This window comes from Pelophylax lessonae (assembly GCF_965119305.1).
Source record: "Pelophylax lessonae genome assembly, chromosome: 4".
In the NCBI taxonomy this organism is placed as follows: Eukaryota; Metazoa; Chordata; class Amphibia; order Anura; family Ranidae; genus Pelophylax; species Pelophylax lessonae.
Genome location: NC_138771.1, coordinates 112,876,941 through 112,901,984, shown reverse-complemented (window position 1 = coordinate 112,901,984; position 25,044 = coordinate 112,876,941). Strand labels below are relative to the sequence as shown.

Sequence of the window (25,044 nt, the reverse complement as noted above, 5' to 3'; positions counted from 1 at the left end):
ATAATCAATATTGATTGGGAGAGTGAAGTTCCACTTTAGGGATGTAACATTAATGAAATCAGTACTTCTGTGAAACTTGAGGATGAATTGCTCCACAGTGCCTGTAGCTACAGATTTCAGTAAAGGTTTGTTTTAAAGGTTATTTACTGCTTGTTAAGAATAGTGTATGTCCATAGCCTGGCCACAGGTTCACCTTAAAGCATAACTCCACATTTGTTGAGAAAAAAACATTCCCCTCTGGGTGATCTATGTACATTGCAAGGATTATAATAACCTTTGTTGCAGATTTCTACCTTTTGTTATTCTAAAGAAATCACTGTCTGTTCCTCTGTGCCTCTATGCTAAGTGGGTCTTATGGGAGTGGTTTCATAATTATCAATCAGCTGTGGCAGCTGCAGAGCACTAATGAGGAAATCTGATGGGCCTGCATCCCTTAAGATGTGTTCCTCTTGGCAGTATCTCACCAAAAGTGACATTTTTGTGGCAGGAGATGCCTGAAATCTGACTTGTATCTTAAGCAGTTTCCAGGGAAAATTGGTGAGAAAATCACATAAGTAGAAAATGATATTTCTATGACTCAGTACACATATTACATTGCATTTTCAGAAAATTACTGCAGCTTCAGATTGAAAAGGAAATTTAATTTTGAATAACATTCAATTACAATATGACTTGTGTCGCAATTGTATACGCTATATTATTTTTTCTTTATTTGCTATTTTTTTCCCCCACAAAAGTGGAGTTACCCTTTAATCACTTGTCGACTGCCAGCAGTACATATACTGTTGCAGGTCGGCTCTACTGCGTGAAACGATGTACCAGTATGTCGTTTCATGCAATAGCCAGTGGGGGCATGCGCACGCACTGATTAGCTAGAGGGGGAGTCATTTAGCGGGTCCGGCCATGATCACTCCCCAGAGAGACAGAAACATGTATGTAAACAAGGCAGACTGCCATTCTGTCACATATGAACATAGGGATCCTGTGTTCCTGCTATTTAGGTACAGGAATCTTTATGTTCATCTAATGAGTCCATCCCCAACACAGTTAGACAGCACAGAAAACATTTTTCTCCTGTTTTTTTCCTGTGAGATCTATAGTCAACTGCCGGGCTGGGCGATGTGATGGATAATCTAGATCCAGTCGTCACCCCAGTCTGGCCAGCGAGTGCATGCAGACCTCAGCTCCGCGCTAGGTCAGCCACGACATAGCCCCCCTGGACGGGGGCTGGCCTGCAAGTTAAACGTCTCACGAGGTCGCATAAGACCAGGTCTCAGCCCGAGTCGCAGCGTTCCTCCTTGCCGGCAGCCCCCCATTCGATGGTGAGGGGTTCTGTTTGGAGCGGTGCCCACCTGATTCCTGGTATGGTGAGTAGCTGTCTCCCCTCTCCCCCTGGAGGATTTTGGGATGGACGTGGGCTCCTGCTTGGGACAGTCGGACCCCTGGGTTCCCCTCCTTCCCATCAGGCACCCCTTCATCTGTTCCCCCATCCTACTCCCCTCCCCCCCCTCCACTTATGCTGGGGCTGTGTGGGTTGTTTTGGCCACCTCCTGGGGTGGGAGCAGGACGCTATGCTGGCGATGGGGGCGGGGGGTGGGTGCCGCCTGTGACCAGACGATCGGCTTTGCAGGGGGGGTTGTACCTTGTGGGGGTTCCTGCCAGGGACCCCCGTCCTGCCTGAGCCTGTCCTTTAGGCCTAGGGATCCCTCCTGGGTCCCTGGGAGCCTTGTGGTGCCGTGTGGGGCCACCATTTTGCTGTAGCCTGTGTGCTCAATGCACGGTGGCCATTTTTGTGTAGTCCGGCGGCCATTTTGCAGTGGTTTGCCATTGAAAATAGCGGCGGCCATACCTGTGGAGCTCTGTGAGTGGCGATTTGGTGGTGCTGTTCACTTCCTGATCGCTGCATGTGGAGTGAAGTTTATCCTGGTGGCTGCAGGTGCCTGTTTCCGCTGGGTGGTGAGTCCGGTGGGGTCTTCTCCCTCTCTGCTGAGGATCGTCTGGTGCTTTGTGCCTGGCGACCGGGTGGTGCACTTTTTTTTTACACTTTTTGTAGGGTCTCCCTGGTGACCCATGGAGTCTTTGGGGCACATCTCCCCACCTGATCCCCTCTCTGAGGCTGCGGGATCCTCTGGGTCCCAACCATCCATCGATGCACTGACGGCGGTCCTGGAGTCCTTTGTGTCCCAGTTGGAGGTGGCTTTCGGGCTACGGCTAGCAAAAACCCCCCGCCGCCTTACCCTGCCTCATCTGTTTTTATCAGATCCTGAATCTGATTCGGGGTCTCCCTGCTCGGTCTGCGACCACGCGCATGGAATCCTCAGATAGTGAGGATGATTCCTCCACATCTGCAACCGCGCACGAAAAGGCGCTGGTGGAAGCACTGATTGTATCTGTGTGTGAAACCTTAACGATGGAGGCTGCAGCTGCGATGGAGGCGCAGGTTCCTTTGGCACTCACAAGCCATCCAGAGCGGCAAAGGTGTTTCCTTTCCCCGCCTATATTGACCGCATTGTCCCTAAAGAGTGGGGACGACCAAAGCATCCCCTTGGGGTCCCTAAACAATTTGCTAGGCAATACCCCTATGAGGAGTCCCTTATTACGTAGTGGATTGTTCCACCGGTTGTGGACCCTTCGGTTTCCAGATTAAACAAGGCAATCATGATTCCGGTTGAAGAGTCCTCGGCCTTTAAGGACCCAGCTGACAGGAAGGCGGAGGCTGTGGCCTGCAGTATGTACACTCTGGTTGGTTCGGCACTGAGGCCAGTTTTCACCATTGCCCTGGTGTCGCAAACTTTGACTGAGTGGGCTAAGCTTTTACGCTGTGACCTGGAGGGAGAACAGCTCCCCCCTGCCTTTGCTGAGCTGGAGGACCAGCTGGTCCAGGGGCTGCAGAATATCTGTGATGCCTCTTTGGATGTGACTCCCCTAGTGGCTTGGCTCTCTGTTTCGACAGTGGTCCTTCGGCGTGTCTTTTTGCTCAAATGCTGGTCTTTGGACCAGGCTTCTAATAAGGCTTTGACTGATCTCCCCTTTTAACCAGATTGCCTGTTTGGAGCTACCCTGGATAACATAATTAAAGATCTCACAGGGGGAAAGAGTACCTTTCTTCCGAAGGCTACTAAGGGTAAGGACCCTCGTCATAGACGTGGGCCCTCCTTCTCTTTCTCGTCCCTCAGGGTCGTCTGACAAGTGCTCAAAGCCTTTCAGGGCCTCCTCTGGAGGATCCAAACAAACCTGGTCTAGCAGGCCGAGAGCGGGCTTCTCCAGACCCGCGGACAAGTCTCCTTCAGCATGAAGGTGCGCCCTCACCCTTATCAGGGGTGGGGAGATGTCTTCGTTGGTTTCCGGACCCGTGGACTTCCCTGGTACAAGACAAGTGGGTCCAAAAGTCATTCGGCCCGGCTACAAGATCAAGTTTCGCTCTTGTCCCCTAGCAAGGTTCTTTCCTTCCAACTTGCGCCTGTCCCCGGACTGCTTACAGGGTCTGTTTGAGGTGGTACAAGACCTGTTACTTCAAGGGATGATTGTTTCGGTTCCAACTTTGGAACGTTTTTAGGGTTTTTACTCAAACCTGTTTACAGTTCCCAGGAAGGAAGGCAAGATGCGCCCAATCCTGGACCTCAAGGCGCTGAACTGCTTTTTGTGGGTGCAGAAGTTCAGGATGGAGTCTATTCGCACGGCGGTGGCATCCCTGCATCATGGGGGTTTTCTTGCCTCTATCAACATCAAGGACACTTACCTTCATATTCCAATATGCGCCGGTCACCAGCGCTTCCTCCACTTTGCTGTGGGGGAGGAGCATTATAAGTTTGTGGCGTTACCCTTTGGTCCCGCCTCTGCTCCTTGGGTCTTCACAAAAGTGCTAACCCCAGTGCTAGCATTGTTACGCCAACGGGAGATTGTGGTACTGGGCTACTTGGATGACCTCCTTCTGCGAGCGGAGTCTCCTACTGCTCTGGTGGAGAACCTGGAAATTACCATACGAACTCTGAGAGAGTTTGGCTGGATTTTGAATTTTCAGAAGTCTGCTCTTGTTCCGTCTGCAAAGCTGGACTATCTGGGTCTGACTCTGGACTCTGCCTTAGCCAGAGTCCTCCTTCCTCTGGACAAACTCCAGAAATTGCAGGCTGCAATTCCTCTCCTGCTGTCCAGCAGATGGTCATCCACAGCACCCACCCCTCTGTAAAGTTGTAATTCTTCTGACTGCTTGTAACAAAACTGAGTACCTATAGCAGAGAGTGGGAGTATACCCCCTGGGACTGCTAGTGTCCTACTCCTGTAGGGGGCAGTATAACCCAATGGTTGAGAAGATCAGGAGCTGTGTCCGTCAATGAACATCAGAGAAATGGATTTTACGGTAAGTCAAAAAATCCCATTTTTAAAATTGTATTGGCTGTGTTTCATAGCAGAAAGTAAAACATATTTATATATATTTTTTTTCAGAATTGTTTTTTTTTTTGTTTATAGTGCAAAAAATAAAAAGCGCAGAGGTGATCAAATACCCCCAACAGAAAGCTCTATTTGTGGGGAAAAAAGGACAATAATTTTATTTGGGTACTGCTTTCTTGTTTTACAGGAATGTTTCTAATCTGACAGTTGGCTGCTTGCACTGAGATTGTAGTCAGCAAGGACTAATGGATATTTCATTGCTGGACATTCATTTCATGGTTTTCAGATCCCTATGTTGATGTTTTTTTGACTATTTGGCCCAGGCCCTCCGGATATTTTAACAAATTAATAATTAATGAATAACTCCTCCTTGCTGTTCCCCAAGCGCTACTTAAAACTCAACTCATCTTATCTCTTGAGGCTCGGTTCACACTGATGCGATGCGGGAAGGCTGCGAATTCGCAGCCTGTTCCCGCATCGCACACGCACCCCCGGCAGTTCACACTGCCATATGCGATCCGCTGGGGGTGTCAATGTAATCTTAACGACACCCCCAGTTTGATCGCATATCGCAGTGCGATCGTGCAGCTCGCACAGGATCGGATCGCACAAGTGTGAACCGCTGTGCGATCCGATCCTGATGCGGCAGCAAAAATGCCTCCTGTGCGTGTTTGCTGCGGGTGCGATGCGAATTTAGCCATACAAACTGTATGGCTAAACTCGCACCGCACAGCTGATCGCATGTCATGTCGGAGCAGTGCGCTCCGACATGACATGCGAACCCCGCACACGCAGTAGTGTGAATCGGGGCTAAAGGTAGCTGACATTTGGTGGTGCAATTGCCTTGGGACATTCAGGGGCATTTTGTAAGCAAACTAAAAATGTTAAAAGTTCTAAAAACAAAGATGTTGCTTGCAATGGGCATTTTTTATAAAACTCTATTTGTTCTATAAACCATTTGAGAGCACATAATGTGTGTGTTCTTTTTCTTAAAAAATAAAACTAAGGAACATACCCATGTAAGACGCCAAAATATTGCTATACTTTTTTTAGGGGAAATTTGAAATAGTGATGAATGGTATGTCTAGGATACACAATGTTCCTCATGAAGCAGATATTACTGTATCTTTTTTATTCTTTATCTTTTTTATTCTTTACGCATTTATTTTCCATTGCACATTATGTATGCAGCAGCACAAACAACTTGCCAGAAGAGGTTGGCGTCTTTAAATATAGCTCATCTTGTAGGAGGAAGGAAGTTAGCTTTTTCTTTCTCTGTCTTTTAATTCACCGTTTTATGGAAATAATGATTCTTCTTTACAAATAACTTTTCCAAGAACCAAGCAGTTGAAGTTGAACTAAAAAAAGTAGTGACAGTATAAATAATAGATACAGCTTGTATATATGATGTAACTACAATGTATATACGCATGTTCAAGACAGCAATAAAAATGACTGAATTCTTCTCCAAAGACTCAATAGACAGTTCACTTTCCATCAATCAAACAATTTTGCTTGCTAGGAATCATGGTCTTACAGATAATTATTAGATCACAAACAAGTTGAGTGGTACACTTTGCATTGATCTGGGGTGGCTGATTTTATTTTTCTCTAATGCTTCGTACACACGCAACGATTATTGGCAGGGAATTTTCGGCCAACGTCCGATCGGTCGATTTTCGGCTAGTTAGTATGATGCTTTCGACAACCGATTCCGACTTTTCGGCCGAATAAAATCTGGTGTGCAGGCTATAAAATTTTTGTTGGCCGTCAAAACAACGGCTGATTTTCCGTCAGTCAGTACAGATTTCGGCAGACAAAAATCAGATGAGCAAGACTGGGCATGCTCAGAGAAGAAAAAACACACGGAAAGTAAACCAGCACATGACATCACTTCTGAAGTTGGTTGTTGTTGGCCGAAAATATTCGTCTGCAGTCTAGAGCACATTTCAACCAACACAACAACACTGGACAAAAGACGGCCGATCGGTCGGCCAACAATCGGTGCGTGTGTACAAGGCATTAGGCTCACCAAAGCCAACAACTTCTACCCCTCATTGGCTTAATTCATTTAGAATCTATCTTCACTTTCCTAGTTAAAGTTTTATTGAACTCATATTTACAAAAAACGCTGACAGACAGGATTTTTCTAACCCTAGTGGTCTCTTCTGTCAGAAATGTCTCCTCCCTGTTAGTGGTAATGTGATCTGAGCCATACATGCGCAGCTCAGACCTCATTTTTAGCACCTGCTGTATGGCGGGGTAATGGGACTCCCATGCAAATGTGCGGGAGTGACCGAATTGCAGCCCGGGCCAAAGAGACAGAACCCAGAAGGAAGACCAGGCAAAGATGGAAGCCCCTGGGACCAACAGGAGCTGCTACAATGCAATATGCGGTGCATACTAGCCCATTATGACTTAAATCTGCAGAGGAACATTTTTTTTTTTTCCTCTCCAGATTTTAATACACCTTTAATTTGAAAATACACAGTAAAAATAATCGTTGTCAGTAGTGTTTATTACTGATCTCATTCCCTTACTTTATTGATTGTTTTGGACTATTTATTTTGTTTGAATTCTTTTTCATTGCCACGGAAAGCTGTAGAGCAGGCTTTCTCAACCAGGGTTACTCCAGATGATGCTAGGGGTTCTTTAACCACTTCAGCCCCAGAAGGTTTTATCCCCTTAATGACAGGCCATTTTTTGCAGTTTGGCACTGCGTTGCTTGTACCCAAATACAACTGATGTCCTTTTTTTCCCCACAAATAGAGCTTTCTTTTGGTGGTATTTGATCACCTCTGCAGTTTTTAGATTTTGCGCTATAAACAAAAAAAGAGCGACAATTTTGAAAAAAAAAAACGCCATATTTTTTACTTTCTGCTATAAAACATTCACAATAAAAATTTTTAAAAATTTAATTTTTTTATCAGTTTAGGCCAATTTGTATTCTGCTACATATTTTTGGTAAAAAAAATCCCAAAAAGCGTATTTTAATTGGTTTGCCCAAAAGTTATAGCATTTACAAACTACGGACTAGATTTTTATTTATTCTTTAATTAGTAATGGTGGCGATCAGCGATTTTTAGCGGGACTGCGACATTGCGGTGGACAGATCGGACCCCTAACTGACATTTTTGACACATTTTGGGGACCAGTGACATGAATACAGTAATCCATGCTAAATAATATGCACTGTTACTGTATAAATGACACTGGCAGGGAAGGGGTTAATACTGGGGGTGATCAAAGGGGTTCAATGTATGCCTAAAGGGCTTGCTGACTGTGGGGGGTGGGGGGGGGGGTTCTGTGACAGGCACACAGAGATCAGCAGTTCTGATCTCTCCCTGCCTGTCTGACAGAAGTCCTGCCTGCTTTGTTTACATAAGCAGGCGGGTCTTCTCTCGGTTTCTCGGACGATCACGAGAGGGCAGCGGCAACTCGCCGCCACTCCTCCCGTGGCCCGCCTCCCGCTGTCGCTAAACACAGCGGGAGCGCGGCTCCGGCGGCGTAAGCTTACGCCGCCAAAACCACTTGCACCCAATCACGTAGTACTACGTGACTCGAGACAGCCGAGCCGCCCTGCCGCAGTAAAAAGGCGGCGGGCCTTCGGCAAGTGGTTAAGCAATGAGCAATTTATGCCTCTCAGATAAGTTCCCACTGACAGCAATGATTTTTTTAGCTATCTGTAAGGAAGGTAATTCTTCCCAATGTACACAAGTGTAAAGAGCATTCTTCTCACTGACTAGAACACTAATGTATCATGAGTTGTAAATATAGTCATTTTTAGCAGGGGTTCCCTGAGTCTGGAAAGTTATTTCAAGGGTTCCTTTGTGTTGAAGAGGTTGAAAAGGTTGCTGTGGAGGTTGATGTACAAGTATCATTAGCTTTCATGTATAAAATCACCTTCCGTATATTTTATCATTATGCCTGCAAGTTGACCTAACAAGAAAGATTACAAAGCATACATAAAGGAGGTTAGAAATATTTCTCCCACCCTAAGTTGGCTAAAAATTGTTACAGTTATGTTGTTACTTTAAAACGGTAGCAAACCGCCGGGAATATAAAAAAAAGGGCCCCCTGCAGGTTTAAAACATAATGTACTAGTAGAGCTGCACAATTATTCGTAAAAGATCGTGATCTCGATTCAACCCCTCACGCGATCTTAATTCACTATTTCCACAGCTCATGTAACAAGTGCAAAGCAGTTCCATGTTTACAGCTCTTAAAAAAAAAAAAAGCCGCCGCTGATGTTTATCAACAGCATTGCTCAGCACTGAAAGAGAGAGAAAAAGAAACATTGTATCTTTCTGTTTATTTATAGATCAAAGCAATGAACTTCAGTCTGTAAGAGCCGGTTCACATACAGGCGACCCGACTTCCCGGGGCGACCTGTGAAGTCGCGGTGCACAGCTCGCACCGCGATCTCGCAGCGGCATGCACGGACTTCATATCATTGAAGTCAATGCAGGTCGCTCCAGGTCGCCCCAAAGTAGTACAGGACCCTTTTTCTAAGTCGGAGCGACTTGTGTCGCTCCTATTAGAACGGGTCCTGTGCTACTCTATGGCAGGCGACCCACGGGGACTTGTCAGGCGACCAGGTCGCCTGACAAGTCGCCCCAGTGTGAACGGGGTCTAAATGAAGTCAGTTTAAAGCAGCCTTGTCAAGTAAAAAAAAAGATAAAAATGTTTTTTTGTTTGGTTTTTTTTTATTAAATTGTTCCTCTATTTAGCCCCTTATTAACCCTGGCTTACTCTAATCAGCCTTATTAACTCCTTATTCACCTTGTCCATTTATTTATTATTTTCCTGCTGTTTGTTTTTTTTCTATTTACTTCTATTTTATAATTTAATAGTAACAGTTAAACCATTTTTTTTGTTTGCTTTGTTCATTATTATTTTTACACCTTTAACATATTGGGAAAGAATTGTTATACAGTCAGATCAAAAAGACTACTAAACCAAGCCCACATCCTGGTTACTAGACATCAGTGAGAGAGGTATTGAATGGGATTGTGGTGTATCCATAGGGTGGGGACCAAGAGAAACCCATTGGAATTCCCAAAAAGTGGACTTTAAAGGGCTGGTATAGTAATAGGTGAGCAAACAAGGAAGTAAAAATATATAAATTTATTGAAATATATTGATAAAAACAGAGATCAGCATGATTACTTCACATATGGTAGCTAGCAACATAGTTCAGACTATGTTGCTAGCTACCATATGTGAAGTAATCATGCTGATCTCTGTTTTTATCAATATATTTCAATAAATTTATATATTTTTACTTCCTTGTTTGCTCACCTATTACTATACCAGCCCTTTAAAGTCCACTTTTTGGGAATTCCAATGGGTTTCTCTTGGTCCCCACCCTATGGATACACCACAATCCCATTCAATACCTCTCTCTCTGACACCTTTAACATATATTTACACAATTTACATTGAAAAAAGCTCAACCTGATATATATATATAAAATACATTTATTTAATTTTTAAAATAACTTTTCAATGCTTTCTACCATTGCTGACAGGTGAAGTGTAAACAAAAAAGTTGCGGTAGGTATCGGTAATTGCGAGTACTAAAAAAAAAAGAACCTAATATAACTTAATTTTATTTCTTTATACATTACATACAATTTTTTTAATTCGATTGAATCAAAGAGTATTTTGTTTTATTTTTTATTTTTGCCATCTTATTTGATAACCTAATGTTCAGGGGTCGAAAATAAAAAAGTTCTTCAGAATCGTGATCTTTATTCTAAGCAAAAAAATTGTGATTCTCATTTTATTGAGAATCGTGCAGCTCTATGTACTAGTATGCACAGCATACTAGCACATTATGACAGACTGACCTTGACACGTAGCCCTCCGGCGCAGTGCTGTCACAGATCCCCGGCGCTTCCATCTTTACCAGGTCTTCCTTCCAGGTTCACAGGCTTTGGCTGTATGAATGGCCGCTGCCGCGATGACGTCACTGCCCCAACTCAGCTCAGAAGGTAGAGCATGAGTACCTGTTCAACTTCTCATGAACAGGAATGGCCATATATGAATCCCAATTCCTCCAGTTCCTGCAGCTTTAGACTAGCAGATTTAGATGAACTTGTCTAACAAATTGAACCTGAACTCCAGCAAACACTTTATAACTTTTTTTCCTTTTGGGGAAAGGTTTTATGAACATGAATAAAAGCTTATCATTGTAAGCACCCCTGTCAGTGTTAAATGGTTTGTCTTAACTCTTTAACTGCTATTTTGTCCACACAGTATTAATAGGGGAATCCCTCCTGCAGACCTATTGTGTTCTCCCGGTGGCAAAAATTGCATGTCAAAATTGGACATGTAGGTTGTACCCAAGTCGATTCAATCAGCCGGGCAGGCCTGCTGAACCGGCCGAGATTCAAACCATCTATAACTGGCTTTACTCGCTGGATCACCTGGTAAAAATAAAGGAAAAAGCCTAAAATGGAAAATAAATGCAGTCACCACTTCTAAAAATGAAGTCACAATTTTTTATTTTTTTGGGGGGTTTAATACCACTCTAAAGGCTACATGTACACGGGACGTTTTAAAAAGTCTCTTGAACGCTGGAATTTAAAGGACGTTTAGAACGTCCATTGTGTCGCGTTTTCAGCCGCGTTTAGCGGGCGTTTGCGCTCAGAACCGTTTCTAGAGGTCAAAAAATCATTCCCCTTTAAAATGGAAAAACGTTAGCGCTAAACGCGAGTGATCGCGTTCGGTCACGTTTTTGCGTTTGTAACGCCGGTAAACACACGTTCTGAACGTCCTGAACGCAAATAATTGCTTTCCAAAAAACGACACTGAACTCAACTGCCTCTAAATTACTGTAAACGACCCTGTGAACATGGACAGATAAGATAACATAGAGATGGGTTCAGGGGCTTCTGAAAAAAATATACTTTAGTTGTTAGTCCAAATCTTAATTCTCATAACGATAATTGCAATTTCTGGGTATGTGGTCCATCTTTCTGTCAATCTTTTACTGGTACTAATAAAACTGGTTCAGCACACAAACTAAATTGCAAGTGCTATTTGAGAAGAAGGCTGAGTAGTGATTTGCCCCTGTGGACCGATTTGGGACATTTTGACTCTTTTTATATAGTAGTGTGGTAAGTCCACAGCCTTTTATGAAATTAACTGAGTTTAGATAAGCATTGCTGGCTAAGGAACCTTTGAAATTTGTATGTACATGGGCAAACAGAAGATGAGGCAGATAAGCATTGGCTTAGTTGAAATAATTTTTTTAGTTATTAGAGAATAAATGGCATTTGCAGGATCATAACTCGGCTCAAAAGTTAATCTTCTTTCACAGATTGGTGGATTCCCATCAGTAAGTTAGACTTTTCTATTTTTAGAATTGTATTGATTAATGGTCCATCACTCATTTATATTTCATAGAAATTGGTAACACTAGAATAGGAAACATGGTATTAAGCAATTACTACTGTACAAGGGAACAATTAAATGGGAGAAGTTTGTCTCCACTTATAAAGATTTGGGGTTTGGATTAATTTGTCAAATGGTTTTAGGAAATCCCATTTATCATAGACTAGTCACTTTATTTTCCAAGGATTGGATAAAATCTGGCACTTCAAACTCCTGACACTTGAAGAGACCCTGTCATCAACTAAAAAATATTGAAAAAGAAAACATTTTGAATGCTCATGAGGGGATGAGAGACGCCGCACACAAGCTCAGCAGGTGAAAAACATGACTGCTCCAAACAAGCCAGGCTCTGAGGAAGAGGCGTATGCCTTGAAACGCGTCAGCCGTCATCCTAATAGGACAAGGGACATTCGTATGGACTACTCTCGATACTCAAGATTTTGAGTCCAATGTGATTGATTTATACCTTTGCTTGTGAGTAGCCATTTTTATGTTTTAACAATAAAGCCCATATTGAGGATAATGCGCTAGGTCGATGCACCTTTCTTTGTGTTTCTTGTTTGGTGAAAAACATGAGAATGGCCTCAGCCTTGAGCTCCTCCTGAGCTTTATCACTTTTGCATTTTGCTCCGCCCATCGGGTTGATGATCTTTGATTAGGCCGTGGTGGCTCAAGACAGCCTGCACCCTTATTTCTGTGAGACACCGGATATATCAGAGCACCTTGAGTGGTGCTATAAGCGTTATTGGGTATAGGTATTGTGTATAGTGATTTGAACAGCTTACCTGCAATGGTTTTTCCTTTCCATAAATGCTTTAAATTCACTTACAATGTACCTTCCAATCTGCTAGAAAATTTTACTTCTCTAGGAGAGTTAATTCCCTTGTTCAACTCCCTCCCTCTTTGTACGTCATAGTCGCCTCCTCTTGTGGAAGTGTCTAGTTATGACATGACTTTTTATATATCTTCTGGGGGAGGTGTTGTTGTTTTTCAGTCATTGAGTCATGTCTGACTCTTCGTGACCTCATGGACCATAGCGCACCAGACTTTTGTGTCCTCCACTGCCTCCCGGAGCTTGCTTACCTTCATGATCATTGTTTTTATTATGCTATCTATCCATCTTGTTTTCTGTCATCCTCTTCTCCTTTTTCCCTCCATGTTTCCCAGCATCAGGGTTTTTTCCAATGAGTCCTCTCTTCACATTAGATGGCCAAAGTATTCGAGTTTCAGCTTCAGGATCTGTTCTTACAGTGAATATTCAGGGTTGATTTCCTGCAAGATTGACTGGTTTGATCTTCTTGCAAACCAACGGACTTCCAAGAGTCTTCTCCAACACCATAGTTCAAAAGCATCAATTCTTCTGTGTTCAGCCTTCTTTATGGTCCAGCTTTTACAGCCATAGGTTACTACTGGGAATACCATAACTTTGCCGGTAGGGTGATATCTCTGCTTTTTATAATTTTGTCTAGGTTTGCCACTGCTTTCCTCCCAAGAAGCAAGCATCTCCTATATTCATGGCTACCGTCACCGTTTGCCATGATCTTGGAGCGTAGGAAGATAAAATCTGACACTGTTTCCATTTCCTCTTTTTCTGTTTGCCAAGGAGTGATGGGACAAGTTGCCACGATCTTAGTTTTCCTAATGTTCAATTTCAGGCCAGCTTTTGCTCTCTCCTTTTTCACCTTCATTAGGAGTCTATTTAGTTCTTCTTCACTTTCTGCCATTAGTATGATATCATCTGTATATTTCAGGTTGTTAATATTTCTCCCTGCAATCTTAATCCAGGGGAAGTGTAAAGGGAAAAAAAACAGTGTCAGGATGACAGCCTTGAGTCTGCTGGGACTGCTGACATCACATTCAAGATGGTGGCACCCAGTGGTAGTCCTAGGGATTTTATATGTCTAAGCAAGGGAGACTTTTAGGTTAAATAACATGCCTAAATTATGTTAAATGTACATATAATCTATTGTGAAGATTTCTGTTGAAATTAGTAGCATAACATTCCTTAATTTAATTTTTCCCTTTCTCCTCTAAAAGGTATGTTTTATCTAAGTTAACCATAGGCTTAAGGGAAATATAAAGGTGAAGTAGGACCAACACTTTTTTGGCCCTACTTCTCCTATAGGTCTCAGGAGTGCAGTTTGTTCTGCACTCCTGTAATCTGTTTTTAGGCAACAGCGTGCTAAAGTCCACTGTTGACTGATGTCACTCATCACGTCCAGGCGTTGGATCAATCCCGATTTTACAGTTGGGATATGCCTTGACAGGCGGCTGGCTCAGCCTCTAAGCAATCCGCTGGCTGACTGAGCCAGCCGCTCCCGTCCCCTCAACAGACTGACGGTGCAGTGAGCACTGGATGGGCAGAGCAGAGAGTCAGTGACTGACAGTCACCAACAGGGGACAGATTCAGCATCAGATCAGCCACCGCCCAGGGTTGTTGAAAAGAGGCCCTTGTCCCCATCAACATTGAGACAAGGTGCTTTGGGGTGGGGGTCCCCAAACACCCACCCCCCTATTGTTGAGGGAATGTGGCCTGGTATGGCCAAGGTGGGAGGGGCGCTTGCTTGTCCCCTACTCTTTCCTGACCTGCTGGACTGCATGCTCGGATAAGGGTCTTGTATGGATTTTGGGGGGACCCCACACTGTTTTATTTGGTTAAGGGTTTTCTCCCTCAAAATCCATACCAGACCAAAGGGACTAGTATGGTCTTGGGGGGGGGGCGCCGTTTTTTTTTTTTAATTTTAGCGCATGGTTTCCTTTTAAGATGTTGAGGGCATGTGTACCCAGCGTTAAGCCGCGTTTAGCTGTGTCAGACGATTTTACAGGTGTAACGCCGGTCTTCAGAACGCGCTGTCCCTGGGGTTTTTTTGCAGCTTGTAAAGGCCTATGCCACTTACAGCTCCTAAAAGCCTATGGGGTTTATTTACTAAAGGCAAATCACTGTGCACTGCAATTGCACTTGGAAGTGCAGTCGCTGTAGATCTGAGGGGATTATGTGAAGTGAGGGGAATCTGCTGATTTCTATCATCCAATCATGTGCAAGCAAAAATGCTGTTTTTTTTATTTTCCTTGCATGTCCCCCTCAGATCTACAGTGACTGCACTTCCAAGTGCACTTACAGTGTACTTGTAGTGCACAGTGGATTTGCCTTTAGTAAATAAACCCCTATGTGTGCATGTACATGGAGAGACATTTTTAAGTTGAAAAAAAAAAAACGACTGACGCTGGTAAAAGCGGCTGTTAAAACATCCTGTGTGCATGAAGACTAAATGATTAAACAGGCAAATGAATGACTGCACTCAAAAATTTTCTATTTTTGTTTTACTGCTCTGTACTCTATGCTGTGTTACTGATCTTTACTCAGCCCAATGTCCCATAGACAATAATGCATCTAATTTCAGATCAGTAAAAATCGCAGCATTTTTTACTCCCATGTGCAACAGGCCTTAAGGCCCGTACACACAATCAGAATCCTACGAAAAATAATGCTTTCAAAATGATCTTACGATAGTCTGATTGTTAGTACAGAGCTTTTGAGAGCCAATCGCGACAGTTCATCTGATGGGGCAAGCACAAACATTTTTCTCGTACGATACCAGATTGTAAGTTTTTGGTTTCATCAGTACAGTTGTCGTTCGAAAATACAATACAACACATTATATCACTTCCGAGTTTTTATGGGATAGTAGACAGGATTTCCTACATATAAATAAACTTAAACTAAAAATGATGACACCACACTCCTTTTAACCACTTTACCACTAGAGGATTTTGCTGTTTTACGTCTGAGACACTTTTTGCGATTCGGCACTGTGCGACTTTAACTGACAATTGCGCGGTCGTGCGACGCCGTACCCAAACAAAATTTACGTCCTTTTTTTTCCCACAAACAGAGCTTTCTTTTGGTGGTAATTGATCACCTGTTCGATTTTTACTTTTTGCGCTATAAACAAAAAAAGAGCGTAAATTTTGAAAAAATAACAATATTTTTCACATTTTTTATACGAAATTCCCCCCCAAAAAAATTTAAAAATCAAAATTTTTTTACATTTTTGCCCAATTTGTTTTCTGCTATCTATGTTTGGTAAAAAAAAATCACAATAAGCGTATTTTGATTGGTTTGAGCAAAAGTTATTGCGTTTACTAACTAAGGGAAAGATTTCTGTCATTTTTGGTGTTTTTTTTTTAACGAGTAATGGCGGCGATCTACGATTTTTTTGCGGGACTGCAACATTGTGGCGGACAGATCAGACCCCTGACTGACATTTTTGACACTTTTGGGGGTACCAGTGACATTACTGCAGTAATCAGTGCTATATATATGCACTGTTACTGTAAAAATGACACTGGCAGGGAAGGGGTTAGTTTTATTAGAGAGGGAGGGGTTAATGTATGCCTGGTGCTTACTAACGTGTGTGGGGGGAGGTGACTGTGTGACACAAGGACAGATCCAGGGTTCAACATAGCTGAATCTGTCCCTGCCTGTCACTTAGGAAATTCGCCCGCTTTTTTTACACAAGCAGGCGGATCTCCACACTCGATTCCCCGACGATTGGGGAAGAGCAGCGGCGATCGCCGCTGCTCCTCCCCTGGCCCGACTCCCGTTGTGACTGTACACAGCGGGAGCGAGCCTCCGGCGGCGCGCGCACGCCACCGAGAAAGGGGAGTGTCTGGCGACGTAGGTCTACTTCGCCAGACGATAACCCACTACTTTACCGCAGTAGTGCTCGAGTGAGCAGACGGCAAGTGGTTAAGGTTGGAATATTAAAGAGGCCGCGGCCGTTTATTATTTCTTTATTAAAACACCATAACTTTAAAACATCAATATAAAATCAGTACAACAACCCGGCCACTACGACCCAGGTTGCAATGAATAAATAATACTTTCAAAATAATTATCCAAACTGCAGACTTGAATAAAATTAATAACATTAACCATAGTGTAAATATCATCCCCCTTTGCAACATGCAAAGGTGACCCTACAAATAATATACTGGCCGCGACAAAAAAGGGGGGGGAGGGGAACCGCACGGCTTCAGCTTGATGAGGCAATCTGATGTCCAGTCAGGGAGAGTCCCCTTAAATAACGCTGAGGGGGAGTTCTGGACCAATCCTGGCTAAAGGCTAGAGGCAGGAAAAGCGGGATATAACAGGTAAGTTCCCTAATCTTCCTAGATACGGGGGCAGCTAAGAGCAGGAATAGGAACCAATCACCTCACAGGAGAGGTCACAGACCCTATTTCCCTAGTAACAGCCTGGTCCTCCATTTTATCTTTGCTATGGGAGCTGTAACTGTCGCTATCCCATAAATAAAAGAGGTTAATTAAACCCCTTTTCTTTTTATTCTGTCATATGCGAATTTTCGTCACTTTAAACTCTTCATTTTCAATATGAGACCAGCATGCAAAAAAAAAGCAGACGATGATTCGTCCGATAATCTCATTGTGTGTACCAGTCCTCTACACCTAACCCACGTACCTAGTCACCCAAGATTTAACTCTTATTTCTCTGTCGCTCATTGACAGACGCAGTCCTCTTTGATTAATATCAAATTGGGTTATACTGCCCTCTACAGGAGTAGGACACTAGGCAGAAGAAAACGTTCTGGCCACACCTTAGGGGCAGTCCCAGAGGGTATATTCTCTCTCTCTCTGCTACAGGATGTCAGTTTTTTTCTGTCTAGTCAGGAGTAAGGACCTAAGTTCCTTGCTGGGATCTTTGGTCCTGGCAATATTTTTTAGATAGATTCTTTTTTAGTTAGCTTTTTTTCTCCAGTTGTTCCTGTGAGATCTTCAAGCAATTATGCCGGATCTGGGCGACGGGCTGGATGTTAAGATCCAGTGGTCACCCCAGTTAGCCTACGAGCACGTGCAGTGCGTGTAAATCAGATACCTGTGCGCGTCGTGCAGTGAAATCATACAGCACCAAGGTCCCAGCACTAGAAAAACTTCACTACAGTGAGCACATAATCATCTACTAATTGTATCAACATAATATTATTTCAGTATTATTTAATGGCTATCAATTAATGGGAAAGAAATGCATGAGACGAATGACTAATTGCATTTCTACTCTCCATTTTCTGTTAATTTTCCCTTAGATATTGTGAAACAAAATGGGTGTCTCAGCAAGGCCTGATTTGACCTTCTTGTCAATGGAAAAAGAGACCTGCAGGGAAGACATCACTACTGGGAGTTTTTCATTTAGCTTTGCCCGCTTGTGGGGTTTCATATGACTTATTTAAGTGGTACAGAGAATTCCTTGGCATTTAGTTTAGGTTTTTTTTTTTTTTTTTTCAGTCTCACTGTGGCCATGTTTGCATGGGAACAGCAGCCTATTAACTTGAATGGGTTGTTGTACTTATGCAAAATGCAGGAAAAAGGTCCCTGCACCTTTATCAAAATCGCAGCTGCAGGGAAACAGCTTAGTTCACAGCACGGGAAAACACACTGCTGTTTCCAGTGTGGGGGGTGCTTATTAAGAATTAACAGCAGGGCGTTTTTGCTTCGGGTGCGGAAAAACATGCAATTTATATGCAGTTCCGCACCCACAGACGTGTGAACCTAACCTTAGTTTCGATCAGCTTAGAAGCACCAGCTATGTGTGTATATTAGAAGGCTGGCAAGCTGCTAAGAATCTGGTATAAAGAAAGTTGTTGTGAACTTTTTAGATGTGTACAAAACTATATGTTGTAGATGATGCCCGCTATGCCTTGTAGATGTCCGTAGACAGCACCACCCCTCACACATACCTATTGAACAAAAAAAAAATGTTTTGCGCCATGTAGAACTTTTTTCTCAAGGTCACCTTTTTTTATTATTCTCTAGCGCAGCCTTTCTCAACCTTTTTAACTCCGGGAAATCCTTGAAAAAAATGTTAATGCCTTGGGAACCCCCTGCTAAAACTAATTTGTTGATGGTCATTGGGAAAAAAAACACCTTACTTTGGGGGTCAGTGGGAAGAATGCCCCCCTTACGGACAGCCAAAAGAGATCATTGGTGCCACACCGCTGGCTCTGCCAAGTGTTGTTGGCCATGGAACTATGTAGGCAACATAAGATGGGCGGTCACTTAAGCCTCGTACACACGCGTCGAAATTTGGCAGGGAATTTTCATCCGACGACCGATCTGCCGATTTTCGACTTTCGATTTTCGACTAGTATGATGCTTCCGACAACCGACTCCGACTTTTCAGCCGAAAAAAATCTGGTGTGCAGGCTATAAAATTTTTGTCCTCCGTCAAAACACGTCCGATTTTCGTGCAGTCAGTACAGATTTCGACAGGGAAATATCTTATGAGCAAGACTGGGCATGCTCAGAGAAGAAAGAACACAAAGAAAGCAAACCAACACATGACATCACTTCTGAAGTAGAATTTTGTTGGTCGACAAAAGTCCAGTGCAGTCTAGAGCACATTCCAACCAACAAAACACCACTCTGGACAAAAGACGGACGACCGGTCGGCGGAAAATCGTTGCGTGTGTACTAGGCTTTAGCCACAACTTAAGGAACCATAACAAGCTCTGGAGGAACTTCAGCCCTGGTTAAAAATGGCTACTTTAGCATGTGTGGTCCCTGTTTGGTTACCTGGCAGGACTGTATAGGGTTTATTCACTAAAGGTGAATAGACTGTCCACTTTGCTAGTGCAGTTGCACTCTGCAAGGGCATTTGTTCCAGCGCTTAGTAAATGAGGGGAACCTCTGCTGACATCCATCATCCAATCATGTGCAAGCAAAAAAGGTTTTTGTTTTTTTTTAATTTTTTTTGTTTTATGTTGTTGCATGTGATTAGGTAATCTTTACAAAGAGAAGCTTCATCTCATTTTGCAAGCTCTAGAGTGCAAATGCAATTGCAAAGTGTACAGTCTATTTGCCTTTAGTAAATCAACCTTTATGTATTCATACATTGCCTAGGCATTCTTTAAAATACCTGATTTTCACAAATTGGGGTTGATTTACTAAAGGTAAATAACCTGTGTACTACAAGTGTACTCGCAAGTGCACTTCAAGTGCATTTGCTCTAGATCTGAGGGGAACATGCAAGGGAAACAAAAAACTGCATTTTTTGCTTTTTCTCGATTGGATGATAGAAATTAGCAGAGCTTCCCCTCATTTCAGATCTTCCTGTCAGTATAGAACAACTGCACTTGCAGTGCACAGACTATTTACCTTTAACAAATCAACCCCATTGCCTATAACATATATATATATATATATATATATATATATATATATATATATATATATATATATATATTCATGTACATACATTATGAGCAATTTAAAAACACGAGTGACATGCCTAGGTGTTATCTACTATGTTTATACTGCATGTACGTGTATGTGTGTAGATAGATAGATAGATAGATATGTGTTACAATGTATATGTGAAAATTACCATTTTTTACAGTGCCTAGAGTGACATTCTGTAGAATTGAACTGAGTTCCTTTTTTAATGCAGCTGTAATAGTTTGTTTAGTTTTTTCTTATATTCATATACAGTATCTCTCAAAAGTGAGTACACCCCTCACATTTTTGTAAATATTTTATTAAATCTTTGAGCCCCCGTTCACATAGGGGCGACGCTACCTCGGAGCGGCCGCCACGGACCTCATAACATTGAAGTCTATGGTGGTCGCCTCCGGGTCGCCCCAAAGAAGCTCCGGACCCTTTTTCTAGGTCGGAGCGACTTGTGTCGCTCCTATTAGAACGGGTCCGCAGCTTCCCTATGGGAGGCGACCTGCGGCGACCAGGTCGCCTCACAGGTCGCCCTAGTGTGAACCGGCACTTAATGTGACAACACTGAAGAAATGACACTTTGCTACAATGTAAATAGTGAGTGTACAGCTTGTATAACAGTGTAAATTGGCTGTCTCCTCAAAATAAGGCCTCTTTCACACGGGCGTTCCGTATGTCCGTATATCACCCCATCCGTTTGCGGGTAAAATACGGACATAATGCATGTCAATGGGATTGCGGATGTCAGCGGATGTCAGCTGATAACCATTCCAGTGTTAGTCTGCTTGTCTTAAGCAAACTGTTTGCAGATTTTCTTGTGCATCATCTGTAGAAGAGGCTTCCTTCTGGGTTGACAGCCATACAGACCAATTTGATGCAGTGTGCGGCGTATGGTCTGAGCACTGACAGGCTGACCCCCCCACCCCTTCAACCTCTGCAGCAATGCTGGCATCACTCATACGTCTATTTCCCAAAGACAACCTCTGGATATGACGCTGAGCATGTGCACTCAACTTCTTTGGTCGACCATGGCGAGGCCTGTTCTGAGTGTACCCTGTCCTGTTAAACCACTGTATGGTCTTGGCCACCGTGCTGCAGCTCAGTTCCAGGGTCTTGGCAATCTTCTTACAGCCTAGGCCATCTTTATGTAGAGCAACAATTATTTTTTTTAGATCCTCAGAGAGTTCTTTGCCATGAGGTGCCATGTTGAACTTCCAGTGACCAATATGAGATAACACCAAATTTAACACACCTGCTCCCCATTCACACCTGAGCCCTTGTAACACTAACGAGTCACATGACAGGGGGGAGGGAAAAATGGCTAATTGGGCCCAATTTGGACATTTCCACTTAGGGGTGTACTCTTGTTGCCAGCGGTTTAGACATTTATGGCTGTGTGTTAAGTTATTTTGAGGGGACAGCAAATTTACAGTTAGTGTCCATTCACACTAGTCCGACTTGTCAGGCGACTTGGTCAGCCTGACAAGTCACGCACTGTCGCGGTCCATTGACTGGTACAGGAACCGTTCTAATAGGAGCGACACAAGTCGCTCCGACTTAGAAAAAGGGTCCTGTACTACTTCGGGGCGACCTGGAGCGACTTGCATAGACATTCATTTTATGAAGTCCGTGCAAGTCGTGCCGAAGTCGCGGTGCACGCAACTTCACAGGTTGCCCCCGAAGTCGTGCAGCTGCAGTGTGAACCGGCACTTATACAAGCTGTACACTCACTACTTTACATTGTAGCAAAGTGTCATTACTTTAGTGTTGCCACATGAAAAGATAAAATAAAAATATTTACAAAAAAGTGAGGGGTGTACTCATTTTTGTGAGATACTGTATCCTTTCTACTTTCTTTGGTTCCAGAAGCCAGTCATTGATTTCTTCAGTTTTAGAAGCCATCACTCTTTGTCGTTTATGTTCTGAATTCCCATACAGGTCTGTCTTGCAGTCATCTGCTATTTTCAATTCTGGGTGCGAGTGTGGCTGTTCTATTTTTACTTTTCACACATTCTTAGTGAATGTGTAATTCAGTGCATTACCGCAGCAGCAGCTTCTCGCTCACTTCTATTTGTTTTCGTATGCTTTGCAGGGCAGACAGCCTTCAAAACAATGGTTAGACGGGTGTCAATCCAGCTTCCCCTACGAGTGTAATCAGCCACGATGTCTGGAAACAGCTAACCTGACAAAGGCAACCAAAAGTGAGTTCTCCCGTGGAAGACTGCATTCCCTGCAGTGTGTTTTGTTGTAAGCATCTTCTGTGCCAAATTAGCTGCGCTCAGCTTCATATCCCATCCATCCCCTGTGAATTGGCTGCTGCGCTAATTCCATTCATCTCCGTATAACTGCATTTTCACCTTCGTGATGAGTAACTGCACCTGCAAGTTCATTTTAACCTGGAGAGGGACCCTTTTTCTGACACTTTATATGTAAAAATTTAAATTTTTCATTGGTAAAATGATTAGAACCCCCCCAAACATTATATATTTTTTTAAAGCAGAGAAGAAAATGGTGTTTTTTTTTTTTTTTTTTTATGTCACACAGTATTTGCGCAGCAGGTTTTCAAACACAGTTTTTTTTTTTTTTTTTTAAATAAAGGTTTTTGAATTTTATTAATTTTTTAAATTTTTTTGAATATTAAAACTTTTTAGAATTTTTTGAATCCAGGCCTTTTTCCTCACACCTAATATGTAAAAATCTAAAATTTTCACTAGAAAATTAGTTAGAACCCCCAACAAATATTTTTTCAAAGCAAAGAATAAAATAGTGGGTTTTTGCTTTTTTTTATGTCACACAGTTTTAGCACAGCAGTTTTCAAACAGTTTTTTTTTTTGGAAAATATAAACGTTTTGGAATTATAATGCAAAAAAAAAAAAAAAAATATATAAGCCAATTCTTTGGTAACATATAAAGTTATAGTTTTTATGTCATACAATGTGCGCAGCAGTTTTTCAAACACTAATATTTGGGAAAAAATACAGTTTAATGAAGTTTAAGTGCCGGTTCACACTGCAGCGCGACTTGCACGGACTTCATAAAATGAATGTCTATGCAAGTCGCTCCAGATCCCCCCGAAGTAGTACAGGAACCTTTTTCTAAGTCGGAGCGACTTGTGTCGCTCCTATTAGAACCTTTCCTGTACTACACAATGGACCGCGACAGTCCGCGACTTGTCAGGCTGACAAGTCTCCTGACAAGTCGTACTAGTGTGAACCGGCACTTATACACAGAAACACAATATAATCCCTAATTTTTGATAAAACGTAAAAGATGATGTTACGCAGAGTACATAAATACCAAACATGTCTCGCTTTAAAATTGCGAATGTCTGTGGAAGGGCGCCAATCTTTGGTGCCTAGAAATCTCCATAGGCGACACTTTAAAAGCCTTTACAGGTTACCAGTGTAGAGTTACTCAGGAGGTCTTGTGCTAGAATATTGCTCTCACTCTAACGTTCGCGGCAATATCTCACACGTAGTGGGATCGCCATTTACATATGCATGTGGGACTGACGTGCGCATTCATATTTGCACGCAAGCACAAAGGGAACAAGGGCGCTTTTTTAAATTCTATTTAAACATCTTTACACTATCCAATTTTTTGTTTCCTTGCTATCACAAGGGATGAACAACATCCCTTGTGATATTATGGGCCATGATGGGTACTCTTAATGGAGAGATCTGGGGTCTATTAGACCCCAGATCTCTCCCCAGGCTTCCAATGCAGCCGATCAGACACAGATTGGTCTGATCATCTGCTTCAGGGCCCGGTAACGTCCAGGTGAACAAAGAACCGAAACAGGAAGTGACTAAATCTTTGCCAGTTTCTGATGTCACACAGTGGGAGGAACAACATCGGTACCTCTCACTGTGTCCCAGAAACCGGATGCCGCAGGTTGCATCCGTACCGGGCTCCTTAATAGCTTGGGAAAGTCCGGTAAAGGCTGCCCGGGGGGGGGGGGGGGGTTTACCCCGTCCCCTTCCTGTAAACGTAATCCAACGGCTCCATAGCTGCTAGGCTAACTTATATTTTGAAGGGAATCACCAGCTGCAGCGATGAACAAGATATCACCCTTTCTATCCAGCGACCAATATGTCGCTGGATGGGAAGCAGTTAATACTGCTCTTTATTCATTAATACAAAATTAAATGTAATGTAAGGACCTGAATTTGACCTGCCATTAGCCTCTTGCAATCCATGTGCAGCAGAGCTTGGGGAGAGGGAGAAGCAGCACAAGGAACTATTCAGTTCATATGCTGATTACGAGCATTCTGATAGAAGCAGATAGCAGGGTGATGAGGTGACTGCATCACTGTGCCGCTTCTCCTTTTACTGTCCGTTCATTAGCTGAGGGCAGATCCAGAATGACCTGGGCTCAGGGGAAGTTGGTTGAATAATGCTGGTTATCAGATTGAGAAGATCTATGACAGTGAGGGGTTATAGAAAAAACTAGGAAGGATTAGAAGTCTTGTTGACTTTTTTTTGCTATAGAATGAATCTTTCATTTAGGGCCCATTAACACGAGATCATGCTGCAGAAAACAATTGTTTTGTGCGTTTTTGAAACGCATTGAGTGTATGATCTTATGCGGGTGTCAGTGTATTCCTAACCACACCCCAACGCGGATCACAAACGCTGTGTGTTTGCCTGCACTGGATTGCATGTGCCGCAGTACCATGCGATCTATTGCAGTGCGTTTTTAAAAGTAGTGCATGCACTCATTATGGTGCAGTCCAGTGCCCTTTGAGTGCATTCAAATGAGTGGGCTGAAAATTGCATCGTACTGAACGTGAACCACTTTCCTGTCCGATTTCTGTGTTAACCAGAAGTAATACCTCCAGGGATCTGGGTTGTCTGTTATGTATTATGATAGGACCAATATTAAGCAGACCCGCTTATTGTCAAAAACAAATTGCATGACATCATGTGCTGTATAGACGTGTTAATCAGCAGAGCGGTGTGAAATTCAGCAGTACCGTATTATAAAGTAATAACACCCGCAGAGAGGACCTGAGC

At 43.1% G+C, this 25,044-nt stretch overlaps 1 protein-coding gene across 1 annotated transcript in view; it reads left to right on the top strand.

The window, feature by feature from the left end:
- Window positions 1–25,044, top strand: part of OTUD7A (OTU deubiquitinase 7A) — a 452,998-nt gene that overhangs the window by 163,963 nt on the left and 263,991 nt on the right. Inside the window, exon 2 of the mRNA XM_082256697.1 lies at window positions 22,121–22,229. The gene's annotated coding sequence lies outside the window, so the exon portion shown is untranslated. The remainder of the gene's footprint in view (window positions 1–22,120; window positions 22,230–25,044) is intronic.